This window comes from Carica papaya, chromosome 5, assembly GCF_054855325.1.
Source record: "Carica papaya isolate Zhongbai chromosome 5, ASM5485532v1, whole genome shotgun sequence".
Classification (NCBI taxonomy): Eukaryota; Viridiplantae; Streptophyta; class Magnoliopsida; order Brassicales; family Caricaceae; genus Carica; species Carica papaya.
Genome location: NC_142313.1, coordinates 36,846,299 through 36,860,919, shown reverse-complemented (window position 1 = coordinate 36,860,919; position 14,621 = coordinate 36,846,299). Strand labels below are relative to the sequence as shown.

Genomic DNA, 14,621 nt, shown 5'->3' with positions numbered 1-14,621 from the left:
TCTCCATTTTGTTTTAATAACAAGTAAAATGCATCGGCGCCATGACTCACATTTGCGAATAAACAAGTGGACCATAGTTCCAGTCGCATGTAACATCGAATGACCCATCTGCAAAAAAATGGCTGTAACACGAGGACTTCCCATGAGGTTACCCTTTCTAGTACTATTCTCGCCCAAGCACACTTAAATGCGGAGTTCTGATGGGATCTGGTGCATTAGTGCTAGTATGATCGCACCTGTTTCATTCTGTACTGCAAATAAATACACTCCTTCTCCTTCCCTCCCCCCTCCTGTCATTTATTTTCTTGTGCGTGCAGACTGCACCTCTTCTTCTTGTTCTAATATCAAGTAAAATGCTCCGGCGCCGTGACACACATTTGTGAATAAACCAGCGGACCATAGTTTCAGGCCCGCGTAACGTTGAACGACCCATCTGCAAAATAATGGGTGCAACATGAGGACTTCCAAGGAGGTCACCCATCCTAGTACTACTCTCGCTCAAGCACACTTGACTGTGGAGTTCTGATGGGATCTGGTGCATTAGTGCTCGTATGATTGCATCAGTTTGGTTCCGCACTGCAAATACATACACTCCTTCTCCTTCCATCCCCCCTCCCGTCATTTGTTTCCTTGTGCGTGCACACTGCATCTCTCCTTTTCGTTCTAATATCAATTAAAATGCCACGGCGCCATGACTCACATTTGCATATAAACTAGCAAATCATAGTTCTAGCCGCGCGTAACGTTGAGCGACCCATCTAACAAAAATGGGTGCAGCACGAGGATCTCCCAGGAGGTCACCTGCCCTTGTACTACTCTCGCCCAAGCACACTTAACTGCAAAGTTCTGATCTGATGGGATCCGGTGCATTAGTGCTGGTATGATCGCACCTGTTTGCTTCCGCGCTGCAAATACATAAACTCCTTCTCCCTCCCCTCATCCCGTCATTTGTTTTCCCTTTGTATGCACACTGAACCTCAATTTCTCGTTCTAATATCAAGTAAAATGCCCTGGCGCCGCGACTCACATTTGCAATCAACTAGCGTACAATAGTTCTAGTCATGCATAACATCGAACGATCCATTTGAAAAAAAATGGGTGCAACACGAGGAATTCCCAGGAGCTCACCCGTCCTAGTACTACTCTCGCCCAAGCACACTTAACTGCGGAGTTCTGATGGAATCCGGTGCATTAGCACTGGTATGATCGAACCTCTTTGCTTCCACACTGTACATACATACACTCCTTTTCCTTCCATTCCCCCTCCCGTCATTTGTTTCCTTGTGCGTGCACACTGTACCTGTCCATATTGTTATAATATCAATTAAAATGCCCTAGCACCGTAACTCACACTTACGTATCAACCAGCGGACCATAGTTCCAGTCACGCGTAACATCGAACGACCCATCCGAAAAAAAATGTGTACAACACAAGGACTTCCCAGGAGGTCACCCATCAGAGTACTACTCTCGCCCAAGCACACTTAACTGCAGAGTTTGATTGGATCCGGTGCATTAGTGCTGGTATGATCGCAACTGCTTCATTATGCACTTCAAATACATACACTCTTTCTCCTTCCCTTCCCCCTCCCGTCATTTGTTTCCTTGTGCGTTCACACTGCACCTCTCCTTCTCGTTCTAATATCAAGGAAAATTTCTCGGTGCTGTGACTCACATTTGCGAATAAACCAGCGAACAATAGTTCTAGTCGTGCGTAACGTCGAATGATCCATTTGAAAAAAAGGGTGCAACACAAGGACTTCCCAAGAGGTCACTCGTCCTAGTACTACTCTCGCCCAAGCACACTTAACTGCGAGTTCTGATGGGATCCGGTGCATTTGTGCTGGTATGATCGCACCTGTTTGCTTCCGCGCTGCAAATACATACACTCATTTTCTTTCCCTCCCCCCTCCCGTCATTTTTTTCTTTATACATATACACTGTACCTCTCATTCTCTTTCAAATATCAAGTAAAATGCCCTGGCTCTGTGATTCACATTTGCAATAAACCAACGAACGATAGTTCTAGTCACGCGTAACATCGAACGATCCATTTGAAAAAAAATGGTTGCAACACGAGGAATTCCCAGGTGGTCACCCGTCCTAGCACTACTCTCGCCCAAGCACACTTAACTGCGGAGTTCTGATGGGATCCAGTGTATTAGTGCTGGTATGATCGAACCTTTTTGCTTCTGTGCTGTACATACATACACTCCTTTTCCTTCCCTTCCCCCTCCCGTCATTTATTTCCTTGTGCGTGCACACTGTATCTCTCTTTCTCGTTCTAATATTAATTAAAATGCCCCGGCGCCGTGACTCATATTTACGTATCAACCAGCGGACCATAGTTCCAGTCGCGCGTAACATCGAACGACCCATCTGAAAAAGAATGGGTGCAACCCAAGGACTTCCCAGGAGGTCACCCATCAGAGTACTACTCTCGCACCAAGCACAGTTAACTGGGGAGTTCTGATGAGATCTGGTACATTAGTGCTGGTATGATCGCACTTATTTCATTCCGTGCTTCAAATACATAGACTCCTTCTCCTTCCTTCCCCCCTCCCGTCATTTGTTTCCTTGTGCGTGCATACTGCATCTCTCATTCTCGTTCTAATATCAAGTAAAATGCCCCTGCGCCGTAACTCACATTTGCGAATAAACCAGTGGATAATAGTTTTAGTCGCGCGTAACGTCGAATGATCCACCTGAAAAAAATGGGTGCAACACGAGGACTTCCCAGGAGGGCGCCTCGACTCACGCCCAGATTAACAGACTACCCCCTGCACCTCATTTTTCGTTATTCTACTATGTAAAATGCTCGTAATGACACTCTTATCACGTGGCAAACTATAAATGAATGCACGAAAAATACTAAGAAAAATGTCTTGGCATTGTGACTCATGCCAAGGGACAATGGCTTTGATCGCGCATAATGTTTAACATCCCGTCAGTAAAAAAACGAGTGGAACATGAGAACTTTCCAGGAGGTCACCCATCCTAGTACTACTTCCGCCCAAACACACTTAACTACGAAATTCAATGGGATCCAGTGCATTAGTGGAGGTGTGATCGCACCCCTTCAATTCCACGCTGCAAGTACATATACCCCTCTTCTTCCCTCCCTCCTCTCGTCATTTGTTTTGTTGTGCGCACACACCACACCTTTGTTTCTAGTTCTAATATCAAGCGAAATACCCCGGCTCCTCGACTCACGCCCAGATGAATGGATCGCCCGCCGTACCTCATTTTTCATTGTTATACAATGTAAGATACTCGTAATGACACTCTTATCACGTGGTGAACTATAAATGAGTGCACGAAAAATATTAAGCAAAATTTTTAGGCCCTACGACTCATACTGGCAGACTGTGGCTCCGATCGCACTTAACGTTTAACACCCCGTCTAAAAAAAGACGGGTTCAACATGAGGACTTTCCAGGAGGTCACCCATCCTAGAACTAATCTCACCCAAGCACGCTTGACTACAGAGTTCTGATGGGATCCTGTGCATTAGTGTTTGTATGATTGCAACTGTCCCATTCCCCACTGTAAATACATATAGCCCTTCTCCTTCCCTCCCCCCTCCCATCATTTATTTCGCTGTGCGGGCATACCGCATCTCTGCTTCTAGTTTTAATATAGAGCGAAATTGCATGTCACTTCGACTCACGCCCAGAAGAACGGAGGCCCCTTGCGCCTCTTTCTTCGTTGTGCTACTATGTAATATTCTGGTATTGAGACTCTTATCACGTGGTGGACTATAAATAAGTGTATGTAAAATATTAAGCAAAATGTTTCAATGTTGCTACTCATGCTGGCAAAATGTTTCAATCGTTTGATGCCTTGTCTGCAAAAAGACAGGTGCAACAAGAGAACTTCCCAAGAGGTCACCAATCCTAGTACTACTCTCCTCCAAGCATGCTTAACTACGGAGTTCGATGGGATCTGGTTTGTTAATGCTAGTATGATTGCACCCCTTCCATTCCGGCTGCAAATACATTTACTCCTTCTCCTTACCCCACTTGTCATTTTTTTCGCTGTGCGCGCACACCGCACCTCTGTTTATAGTTCTAATATCAAGCGAAATGCCCCGACACCTCGACTCATGCCAGAAAAAGGATCGCCTGCCGTACCTCATTTTTCTTGATTCTACTATGTAAGATGCTCGTAATGACACTCTTATCACGTGGTAGACAAAATAGTAAACAAAATTTTCTGGCGACGCGACTCACGCTAGTGGATTGTGGCTCCGATCACATGTATCATTTTATGCCCCGTCTGCAAAAAGACAGTGCAACACGAGGACTTCTTAGGAGGTTACCGATCCTAGTACTACTCTCGCCCAAGCATGCTTAACTGCATAGTTTAATGGGATCCGGTGCATTAGTGCTGCTATGATCGCACCCCTTCCATTCTGCATTGCAAATACATATACCCCTTCTCCTTTCCTCCCCTCTTCCATCATTTTTTTCACTGTGTGCGCATACTGCATCTCTATTTCTAGTTCTAATATCAAGCAAAATACCCCAGCGCCTCGGCATAAAGATTAAAGGACCACCCGCCATACCTTTTTTTTCATTATTCTACTATGTAAGATGCTCGTAATGACTCTCTTATCACGTGGCAGACCATTAATGAGTGTACAAAAAAAAGTAAGCAAAATGCCCCGGCGCAGCAACAGGCACCGGCAAATGAACCAGCAGACCATGGCTTCGGTCGCGCATAATGTCTGATGCCCTGTCCGCAAAAAGACGGGTGCAACACAAGCACTTCCCAGGAGGTTACTCATCCTAGTACTACTCTCGCCCAAACACGCTTAACTGCAGATTATGATGGGATACGATGCATTAGTGCTAGTATGATCCCACCCGTCCTATTCCTCACTTAAAATACATATACCCCTTCTTTCTCCCTCCCCCTCCCATCATTTGTTTAGCTTTGTGTGGACACCGCACCTCTACTTCTAGTTGTAATATCAAACAAAATGCCCTGTTGCCTCGACTCATGCCAGATGAAGAGACTGCCCACCACACATCTGTTTTGGTTGTTCTATTATTTACGATACTCGCAATGACACTCTTATCACGTGGTGGACTATAAATAGATGTACGAAAAATATTAAGAAAAAGACGGGTGCAACACGAGGACCACCCAGGAGGTCACCCGTCCTAGTACTACTTAACTACGTAGTTCTGATGGGATCTGGTGCATTAGTGCTGGTACGATCGCACCTGTTTGCTTCCGCTCTGCAAATACATACACTCCTTCTCCTTCCCTCCCCCCTCCTGTCAGATTGTTTCCTTGTGCGTGCACATTGTACCTCTACTTCTCGTTCTAATATTAAGTAAAATACCCCGGCGCCGTGACTCACATTTACGAATAAACCAGTGGACAATAGTTCTAGTCACGCGTAACGTCGAACGATCCATTTGAAAAAAAATGGGTGCAATACGAGGACTTCCCAGGAGGTCACCCGTCCTAGTACTACTCTCGCCCAAGAATACTTAACTACGGAGTTCTTATGGGATATGGTACATTAGTTTTGGTATGATTGCACCTGTTTCATTCCGCGTTGCAAATACATACACTTCTTCTCCTTCCTTCCCCCCTCCCGTCATTTGTTTCCTTGTGCGTGCACACTGCACCTGTGTTTCTTGTTCGAATATCAAGTAAAATGCCCCGACACCGTGACTCTCATTTGTGAATAAACCAGCAGGCCATTGTTTCAGTCTCGCGTAACCTAGAACGACCAACCTTTAAAAAAATGGGTGCAACACGAGGACTTCCCAGAAGGTCACCACTCCTAGTACTACACTCGCCCAAACACATTTAACTGCAGAGTTCTGATGGGATCAGGTGAATTAGTGTTGGTATAATAGCACCTATTTCATTCCACGCTGAAAATACATACACTCCTTATCCTTCCCTCCCCCCTCCCGTCATTTGTTTCCTTGTGCGTGCACACTGCAAATCTCCTTCTCATTCTAATATCAAGTAAAATGTCACGGCGCTGTCACTCACATTTGCGACTAAACCAGCAGACCATAGTTCCAGTCACGCGTAACGTCAAACGACCCATCTGCAAAAAAATGGTTGTAACACGTGGACTTCCCAGGAGGTCACTTCTTCTAGTACTACACTCGCCCAAACACATTTAACTGCGGAGTTCTTATTCTGGTAAATTAGTGATGGTATAATGGGACTTGTTTCATTCCGCACTGCAAATACATACACTCCTTCTCCTTCCATCCCCCCTCCCGTCATTTGTTTCCTTGTGCGTGCACACTGCATCTCTCCTTTTCGTTCTAATATCAATTAAAATGCCACGGCGCCATGACTCACATTTGCATATAAACTAGCAAATCATAGTTCTAGCCGCGCGTAACGTTGAGCGACCCATCTAACAAAAATGGGTGCAGCACGAGGATCTCCCAGGAGGTCACCTGCCCTTGTACTACTCTCGCCCAAGCACACTTAACTGCAAAGTTCTGATCTGATGGGATCCGGTGCATTAGTGCTGGTATGATCGCACCTGTTTGCTTCCGCGCTGCAAATACATAAACTCCTTCTCCCTCCCCTCATCCCGTCATTTGTTTTCCCTTTGTATGCACACTGAACCTCAATTTCTCGTTCTAATATCAAGTAAAATGCCCTGGCGCCGCGACTCACATTTGCAATCAACTAGCGTACAATAGTTCTAGTCATGCATAACATCGAACGATCCATTTGAAAAAAAATGGGTGCAACACGAGGAATTCCCAGGAGCTCACCCGTCCTAGTACTACTCTCGCCCAAGCACACTTAACTGCGGAGTTCTGATGGAATCCGGTGCATTAGCACTGGTATGATCGAACCTCTTTGCTTCCACACTGTACATACATACACTCCTTTTCCTTCCATTCCCCCTCCCGTCATTTGTTTCCTTGTGCGTGCACACTGTACCTGTCCATATTGTTATAATATCAATTAAAATGCCCTAGCACCGTAACTCACACTTACGTATCAACCAGCGGACCATAGTTCCAGTCACGCGTAACATCGAACGACCCATCCGAAAAAAAATGTGTACAACACAAGGACTTCCCAGGAGGTCACCCATCAGAGTACTACTCTCGCCCAAGCACACTTAACTGCAGAGTTTGATTGGATCCGGTGCATTAGTGCTGGTATGATCGCAACTGCTTCATTATGCACTTCAAATACATACACTCTTTCTCCTTCCCTTCCCCCTCCCGTCATTTGTTTCCTTGTGCGTTCACACTGCACCTCTCCTTCTCGTTCTAATATCAAGGAAAATTTCTCGGTGCTGTGACTCACATTTGCGAATAAACCAGCGAACAATAGTTCTAGTCGTGCGTAACGTCGAATGATCCATTTGAAAAAAAGGGTGCAACACAAGGACTTCCCAAGAGGTCACTCGTCCTAGTACTACTCTCGCCCAAGCACACTTAACTGCGAGTTCTGATGGGATCCGGTGCATTTGTGCTGGTATGATCGCACCTGTTTGCTTCCGCGCTGCAAATACATACACTCATTTTCTTTCCCTCCCCCCTCCCGTCATTTTTTTCTTTATACATATACACTGTACCTCTCATTCTCTTTCAAATATCAAGTAAAATGCCCTGGCTCTGTGATTCACATTTGCAATAAACCAACGAACGATAGTTCTAGTCACGCGTAACATCGAACGATCCATTTGAAAAAAAATGGTTGCAACACGAGGAATTCCCAGGTGGTCACCCGTCCTAGCACTACTCTCGCCCAAGCACACTTAACTGCGGAGTTCTGATGGGATCCAGTGTATTAGTGCTGGTATGATCGAACCTTTTTGCTTCTGTGCTGTACATACATACACTCCTTTTCCTTCCCTTCCCCCTCCCGTCATTTATTTCCTTGTGCGTGCACACTGTATCTCTCTTTCTCGTTCTAATATTAATTAAAATGCCCCGGCGCCGTGACTCATATTTACGTATCAACCAGCGGACCATAGTTCCAGTCGCGCGTAACATCGAACGACCCATCTGAAAAAGAATGGGTGCAACCCAAGGACTTCCCAGGAGGTCACCCATCAGAGTACTACTCTCGCACCAAGCACAGTTAACTGGGGAGTTCTGATGAGATCTGGTACATTAGTGCTGGTATGATCGCACTTATTTCATTCCGTGCTTCAAATACATAGACTCCTTCTCCTTCCTTCCCCCCTCCCGTCATTTGTTTCCTTGTGCGTGCATACTGCATCTCTCATTCTCGTTCTAATATCAAGTAAAATGCCCCTGCGCCGTAACTCACATTTGCGAATAAACCAGTGGATAATAGTTTTAGTCGCGCGTAACGTCGAATGATCCACCTGAAAAAAATGGGTGCAACACGAGGACTTCCCAGGAGGGCGCCTCGACTCACGCCCAGATTAACAGACTACCCCCTGCACCTCATTTTTCGTTATTCTACTATGTAAAATGCTCGTAATGACACTCTTATCACGTGGCAAACTATAAATGAATGCATGAAAAATACTAAGAAAAATGTCTTGGCATTGTGACTCATGCCAAGGGACAATGGCTTTGATCGCGCATAATGTTTAACATCCCGTCAGTAAAAAAACGAGTGGAACATGAGAACTTTCCAGGAGGTCACCCATCCTAGTACTACTTCCGCCCAAACACACTTAACTACGAAATTCAATGGGATCCAGTGCATTAGTGGAGGTGTGATCGCACCCCTTCAATTCCACGCTGCAAGTACATATACCCCTCTTCTTCCCTCCCTCCTCTCGTCATTTGTTTTGTTGTGCGCACACACCACACCTTTGTTTCTAGTTCTAATATCAAGCGAAATACCCCGGCTCCTCGACTCACGCCCAGATGAATGGATCGCCCGCCGTACCTCATTTTTCATTGTTATACAATGTAAGATACTCGTAATGACACTCTTATCACGTGGTGAACTATAAATGAGTGCACGAAAAATATTAAGCAAAATTTTTAGGCCCTACGACTCATACTGGCAGACTGTGGCTCCGATCGCACTTAACGTTTAACACCCCGTCTAAAAAAAGACGGGTTCAACATGAGGACTTTCCAGGAGGTCACCCATCCTAGAACTAATCTCACCCAAGCACGCTTGACTACAGAGTTCTGATGGGATCCTGTGCATTAGTGTTTGTATGATTGCAACTGTCCCATTCCCCACTGTAAATACATATAGCCCTTCTCCTTCCCTCCCCCCTCCCATCATTTATTTCGCTGTGCGGGCATACCGCATCTCTGCTTCTAGTTTTAATATAGAGCGAAATTGCATGTCACTTCGACTCACGCCCAGAAGAACGGAGGCCCCTTGCGCCTCTTTCTTCGTTGTGCTACTATGTAATATTCTGGTATTGAGACTCTTATCACGTGGTGGACTATAAATAAGTGTATGTAAAATATTAAGCAAAATGTTTCAATGTTGCTACTCATGCTGGCAAAATGTTTCAATCGTTTGATGCCTTGTCTGCAAAAAGACAGGTGCAACAAGAGAACTTCCCAAGAGGTCACCAATCCTAGTACTACTCTCCTCCAAGCATGCTTAACTACGGAGTTCGATGGGATCTGGTTTGTTAATGCTAGTATGATTGCACCCCTTCCATTCCGGCTGCAAATACATTTACTCCTTCTCCTTACCCCACTTGTCATTTTTTTCGCTGTGCGCGCACACCGCACCTCTGTTTATAGTTCTAATATCAAGCGAAATGCCCCGACACCTCGACTCATGCCAGAAAAAGGATCGCCTGCCGTACCTCATTTTTCTTGATTCTACTATGTAAGATGCTCGTAATGACACTCTTATCACGTGGTAGACAAAATAGTAAACAAAATTTTCTGGCGACGCGACTCACGCTAGTGGATTGTGGCTCCGATCACATGTATCATTTTATGCCCCGTCTGCAAAAAGACAGTGCAACACGAGGACTTCTTAGGAGGTTACCGATCCTAGTACTACTCTCGCCCAAGCATGCTTAACTGCATAGTTTAATGGGATCCGGTGCATTAGTGCTGCTATGATCGCACCCCTTCCATTCTGCATTGCAAATACATATACCCCTTCTCCTTTCCTCCCCTCTTCCATCATTTTTTTCACTGTGTGCGCATACTGCATCTCTATTTCTAGTTCTAATATCAAGCAAAATACCCCAGCGCCTCGGCATAAAGATTAAAGGACCACCCGCCATACCTTTTTTTTCATTATTCTACTATGTAAGATGCTCGTAATGACTCTCTTATCACGTGGCAGACCATTAATGAGTGTACAAAAAAAAGTAAGCAAAATGCCCCGGCGCAGCAACAGGCACCGGCAAATGAACCAGCAGACCATGGCTTCGGTCGCGCATAATGTCTGATGCCCTGTCCGCAAAAAGACGGGTGCAACACAAGCACTTCCCAGGAGGTTACTCATCCTAGTACTACTCTCGCCCAAACACGCTTAACTGCAGATTATGATGGGATACGATGCATTAGTGCTAGTATGATCCCACCCGTCCTATTCCTCACTTAAAATACATATACCCCTTCTTTCTCCCTCCCCCTCCCATCATTTGTTTAGCTTTGTGTGGACACCGCACCTCTACTTCTAGTTGTAATATCAAACAAAATGCCCTGTTGCCTCGACTCATGCCAGATGAAGAGACTGCCCACCACACATCTGTTTTGGTTGTTCTATTATTTACGATACTCGCAATGACACTCTTATCACGTGGTGGACTATAAATAGATGTACGAAAAATATTAAGAAAAAGACGGGTGCAACACGAGGACCACCCAGGAGGTCACCCGTCCTAGTACTACTTAACTACGTAGTTCTGATGGGATCTGGTGCATTAGTGCTGGTACGATCGCACCTGTTTGCTTCCGCTCTGCAAATACATACACTCCTTCTCCTTCCCTCCCCCCTCCTGTCAGATTGTTTCCTTGTGCGTGCACATTGTACCTCTACTTCTCGTTCTAATATTAAGTAAAATACCCCGGCGCCGTGACTCACATTTACGAATAAACCAGTGGACAATAGTTCTAGTCACGCGTAACGTCGAACGATCCATTTGAAAAAAAATGGGTGCAATACGAGGACTTCCCAGGAGGTCACCCGTCCTAGTACTACTCTCGCCCAAGAATACTTAACTACGGAGTTCTTATGGGATATGGTACATTAGTTTTGGTATGATTGCACCTGTTTCATTCCGCGTTGCAAATACATACACTTCTTCTCCTTCCTTCCCCCCTCCCGTCATTTGTTTCCTTGTGCGTGCACACTGCACCTGTGTTTCTTGTTCGAATATCAAGTAAAATGCCCCGACACCGTGACTCTCATTTGTGAATAAACCAGCAGGCCATTGTTTCAGTCTCGCGTAACCTAGAACGACCAACCTTTAAAAAAATGGGTGCAACACGAGGACTTCCCAGAAGGTCACCACTCCTAGTACTACACTCGCCCAAACACATTTAACTGCAGAGTTCTGATGGGATCAGGTGAATTAGTGTTGGTATAATAGCACCTATTTCATTCCACGCTGAAAATACATACACTCCTTATCCTTCCCTCCCCCCTCCCGTCATTTGTTTCCTTGTGCGTGCACACTGCAAATCTCCTTCTCATTCTAATATCAAGTAAAATGTCACGGCGCTGTCACTCACATTTGCGACTAAACCAGCAGACCATAGTTCCAGTCACGCGTAACGTCAAACGACCCATCTGCAAAAAAATGGTTGTAACACGTGGACTTCCCAGGAGGTCACTTCTTCTAGTACTACACTCGCCCAAACACATTTAACTGCGGAGTTCTTATTCTGGTAAATTAGTGATGGTATAATGGGACTTGTTTCATTCCGCACTGTAAATACATACACTCCTTCTCCTTCCCTCGCCCTCCCGTCATTTGTTTCCTTGTGCGCGAACACTGCACCTCTGCTTCTCATTCTAATATCAAGTAAAATGCGTCGGTGCCATGACTCACATTTGCGAATAAACCAGCGGAACATAGTTCCAATCGCACGTAACGTCCAACGACCTATCTGAAAAAAATTTGTGCAATACGACGACACCCATCCTAGTATTACACTCGTCCAAGCATACTTAACTGGGGAGTTCTTATAGGATTCGGTGCATTAGTCCTGGTATGATCCCACCTGTTTTATTTTGCGCTGCAAATACGTACACTCCTTCTCCTTCCATCTCCCGTCCCGTTATTTGTTTCCTTGTGCATCAACACTGCACCTCTACGTCTCGTTCTAATATCAAGTAAAATATTGTCGTGCCGTGACTCACATTTGCGAATAAACCAGCGGACCATAGTTCCAGTCACGCGTAATGTCGAATGACCTATCTGCAAAAAAAAATTTGCAACACGAGGACATCGTAGGAGGTCACCCATCCTTGTACTACTCTCGCCTAAGTATACTTAACTGTGGAGTTCTGATGGGATCTGGTGCATTAGTGCTGCTATGAACGCACATCTTTCATTTCATCGGACCATAGTTCTAGTCGTGCGTAACGTCGAATGACCTATCTATAAAAAAATGGGTGCAACACGAAGACTTCCCAAGAGGTCACCCATCCTAGTACTACTCTCGCCCAAGAATACTTAACTGCAGAGTTCTGATGGGATCTGGTGCAGTAGTTCTGGTAGGATCGAACCTGTTTCATTCCGCGCTGCAAATACATACACTCCTTCTCCTTCCCTCCCCCCTCCCGTCATTTGTTTCCTTGTGCGTGCACACTGCACCTCTGTTTCTTGTTCTAATATCAAGTAAAATGCCCCATTGCCGTGACTCACATTTGTGAATAAAATAGCGAGCCATTGTTTCAGTCGCACGTAACGTCGAACGACCAATTTGTAAAAAAATGGGTACAATACGAGAACTTCCTAGAAGGTCACCACTCCTTGTACTACACTCGCCCAAGCACATTTAACTGCGGTGTTCTGATGGGATCCAGTGAATTAGTGATGGTATAATTGCACCTATTTCATTCCGTTCTGTAAATACATATACTCTTTCTCATTCCCTCCCCCCTCCCGTCATTTGTTTCCTTGTGCGTGCACACTGCACCTCTCCTTCTCGTTCTAATATCGAGAAAATGCCCCGGAGCCATGACTCACATTTACGAATAAACCAGCGGACCATAGTTCCAGTCACGCGTAACGTCAAACGACCCATTTGCAAAAAAATAGTTGCAACACGAGTACTTCCCAGGAGGTCACAACTCCTAATACTACACTCACCTAAGCACATTTAACTGCAGAGTTCTGATGAGATCCAGTGAATTAGTGATGGTATAATGGCACTTGTTTCATTCCGCGCTACAAATACATACAGTCCTTCTCCTTCCCTCCCCCCTCCCGTCATTTGTTTCCTTGTGCGTTCACACTGTACTTCTACTTCTCATTCTAATATCAAGTAAAATGCCCCAGCGACGTGACTCACTTTTGCAAATAAACCAATGGGTAATTGTTCAAGTCGCGTGTAACGTTGAATGACCAATCTGTAAAAAAATAGGTGCAACACGAGGACTTCCCAAGAGGTCACCCATTCTAGTACTACTCTCACCCAGACATACTTAACTGCGGAGTTTAGATAGGATTCTATGCATTAGTCCGGGTATGATCACACCTGTTTCATTCTTTGCTGCAAATAGATACACTCCTTCTCCTTCCCTCCCTACTCCTGTCATTTGTTTCCTTGTGCGTGCACACTGCACTTCTGCTTCTCGTTCTAATATCAAGTAAAATACCTCAGCTCCATGACTCACTTTTGCGAATAAACCAACGGACCATAGTTCCAGTCGCGCAAAACGTCAAACGACCCATTTGAAAAAAAATAGGTGCAGCACGAGAACTTTCAAAGAGGCCACCCATCCTAGTACTACTCTCGCCAAGGCACACTTAACTGCGGAGTTCTGAAGGGATCCGGTGCATTAGTGCTGGTATGATAGCACCTGTTTGCTTTCGCTCTGCAAATACATACACTCCTCCTCCTTCCCTCCCCCTTCTATAATTTGTTTCCTTGTGCATGCATACTACACCTCTCATTCTCGTTCTAATATCAATTAAAATGCCCCCGGTGCCGTGACTCACATTTGTGAATAATCTAGCGGACTACAGTTCCAGTTGTGGGTAAAGTCGAGCGACCCATCTGCAAAAAAATGGGTGATTTACGAGTACTTCTGAGGAGGTCACCCATCCTAGTACTACTCTCGCCCAAGAAAACTTCAATGCGAAGTTCTGATGGGATCCGATGCATTAGTACTGGTATGATCACACCTGTTTCATTACGCACTGCAAATAAATACACTTATTCTCATTCCCTCCCCCCTTCTGTCATTTGTTTTCTTGTGCGTGCACACTGCACCTCTTATTCCCATTTCAATATCAAGTAAAATGCATCGGCGCCGTGACTCACATCTGCGAATAAACTAGCGGACTATAGTTCCAGTCACGCGTAACGTCAAACGACCCATCTGTAAAAAATGAGTGCAACACGAGTACTTCCCAGGAGGTCACCCATCCTAGTACAACTCTCACCCAAGCAAACTTAAATGCGGAGTTCATAAGGGATCCGGTGCATTAGTGCTGGTATGATCTCACCTATTTTAAT

General features: G+C 45.3%; 20 pseudogenes; all 20 read right to left on the bottom strand.

Moving 5' to 3' along the window:
• Positions 1 to 119: 119 nt before the first annotated feature.
• On the bottom strand, positions 120 to 238 carry LOC148265929 (5S ribosomal RNA; annotated as a pseudogene).
• A 530-nt stretch (positions 239 to 768) lies between these two features.
• On the bottom strand, positions 769 to 892 carry LOC148265928 (5S ribosomal RNA; annotated as a pseudogene).
• Positions 893 to 1,095: 203 nt separating this feature from the next.
• Positions 1,096 to 1,214, bottom strand: LOC148265927 (5S ribosomal RNA; annotated as a pseudogene).
• Positions 1,215 to 1,420: 206 nt separating this feature from the next.
• On the bottom strand, positions 1,421 to 1,538 carry LOC148265926 (5S ribosomal RNA; annotated as a pseudogene).
• A 204-nt stretch (positions 1,539 to 1,742) lies between these two features.
• Positions 1,743 to 1,860, bottom strand: LOC148265925 (5S ribosomal RNA; annotated as a pseudogene).
• Positions 1,861 to 2,065: 205 nt separating this feature from the next.
• On the bottom strand, positions 2,066 to 2,183 carry LOC148265924 (5S ribosomal RNA; annotated as a pseudogene).
• A 1,675-nt stretch (positions 2,184 to 3,858) lies between these two features.
• Positions 3,859 to 3,976, bottom strand: LOC148265923 (5S ribosomal RNA; annotated as a pseudogene).
• A 1,464-nt stretch (positions 3,977 to 5,440) lies between these two features.
• LOC148265922 (5S ribosomal RNA) lies at positions 5,441 to 5,559 on the bottom strand (annotated as a pseudogene).
• A 206-nt stretch (positions 5,560 to 5,765) lies between these two features.
• Positions 5,766 to 5,884, bottom strand: LOC148265921 (5S ribosomal RNA; annotated as a pseudogene).
• Positions 5,885 to 6,410: 526 nt separating this feature from the next.
• Positions 6,411 to 6,534, bottom strand: LOC148265920 (5S ribosomal RNA; annotated as a pseudogene).
• A 203-nt stretch (positions 6,535 to 6,737) lies between these two features.
• Positions 6,738 to 6,856, bottom strand: LOC148265919 (5S ribosomal RNA; annotated as a pseudogene).
• Positions 6,857 to 7,062: 206 nt separating this feature from the next.
• Positions 7,063 to 7,180, bottom strand: LOC148265918 (5S ribosomal RNA; annotated as a pseudogene).
• Positions 7,181 to 7,384: 204 nt separating this feature from the next.
• LOC148265917 (5S ribosomal RNA) lies at positions 7,385 to 7,502 on the bottom strand (annotated as a pseudogene).
• A 205-nt stretch (positions 7,503 to 7,707) lies between these two features.
• Positions 7,708 to 7,825, bottom strand: LOC148265916 (5S ribosomal RNA; annotated as a pseudogene).
• Positions 7,826 to 9,500: 1,675 nt separating this feature from the next.
• Positions 9,501 to 9,618, bottom strand: LOC148265915 (5S ribosomal RNA; annotated as a pseudogene).
• A 1,464-nt stretch (positions 9,619 to 11,082) lies between these two features.
• On the bottom strand, positions 11,083 to 11,201 carry LOC148265914 (5S ribosomal RNA; annotated as a pseudogene).
• A 206-nt stretch (positions 11,202 to 11,407) lies between these two features.
• On the bottom strand, positions 11,408 to 11,526 carry LOC148265913 (5S ribosomal RNA; annotated as a pseudogene).
• A 1,020-nt stretch (positions 11,527 to 12,546) lies between these two features.
• LOC148265912 (5S ribosomal RNA) lies at positions 12,547 to 12,665 on the bottom strand (annotated as a pseudogene).
• A 1,180-nt stretch (positions 12,666 to 13,845) lies between these two features.
• On the bottom strand, positions 13,846 to 13,964 carry LOC148265911 (5S ribosomal RNA; annotated as a pseudogene).
• Positions 13,965 to 14,494: 530 nt separating this feature from the next.
• On the bottom strand, positions 14,495 to 14,613 carry LOC148265910 (5S ribosomal RNA; annotated as a pseudogene).
• Positions 14,614 to 14,621: the final 8 nt, after the last annotated feature.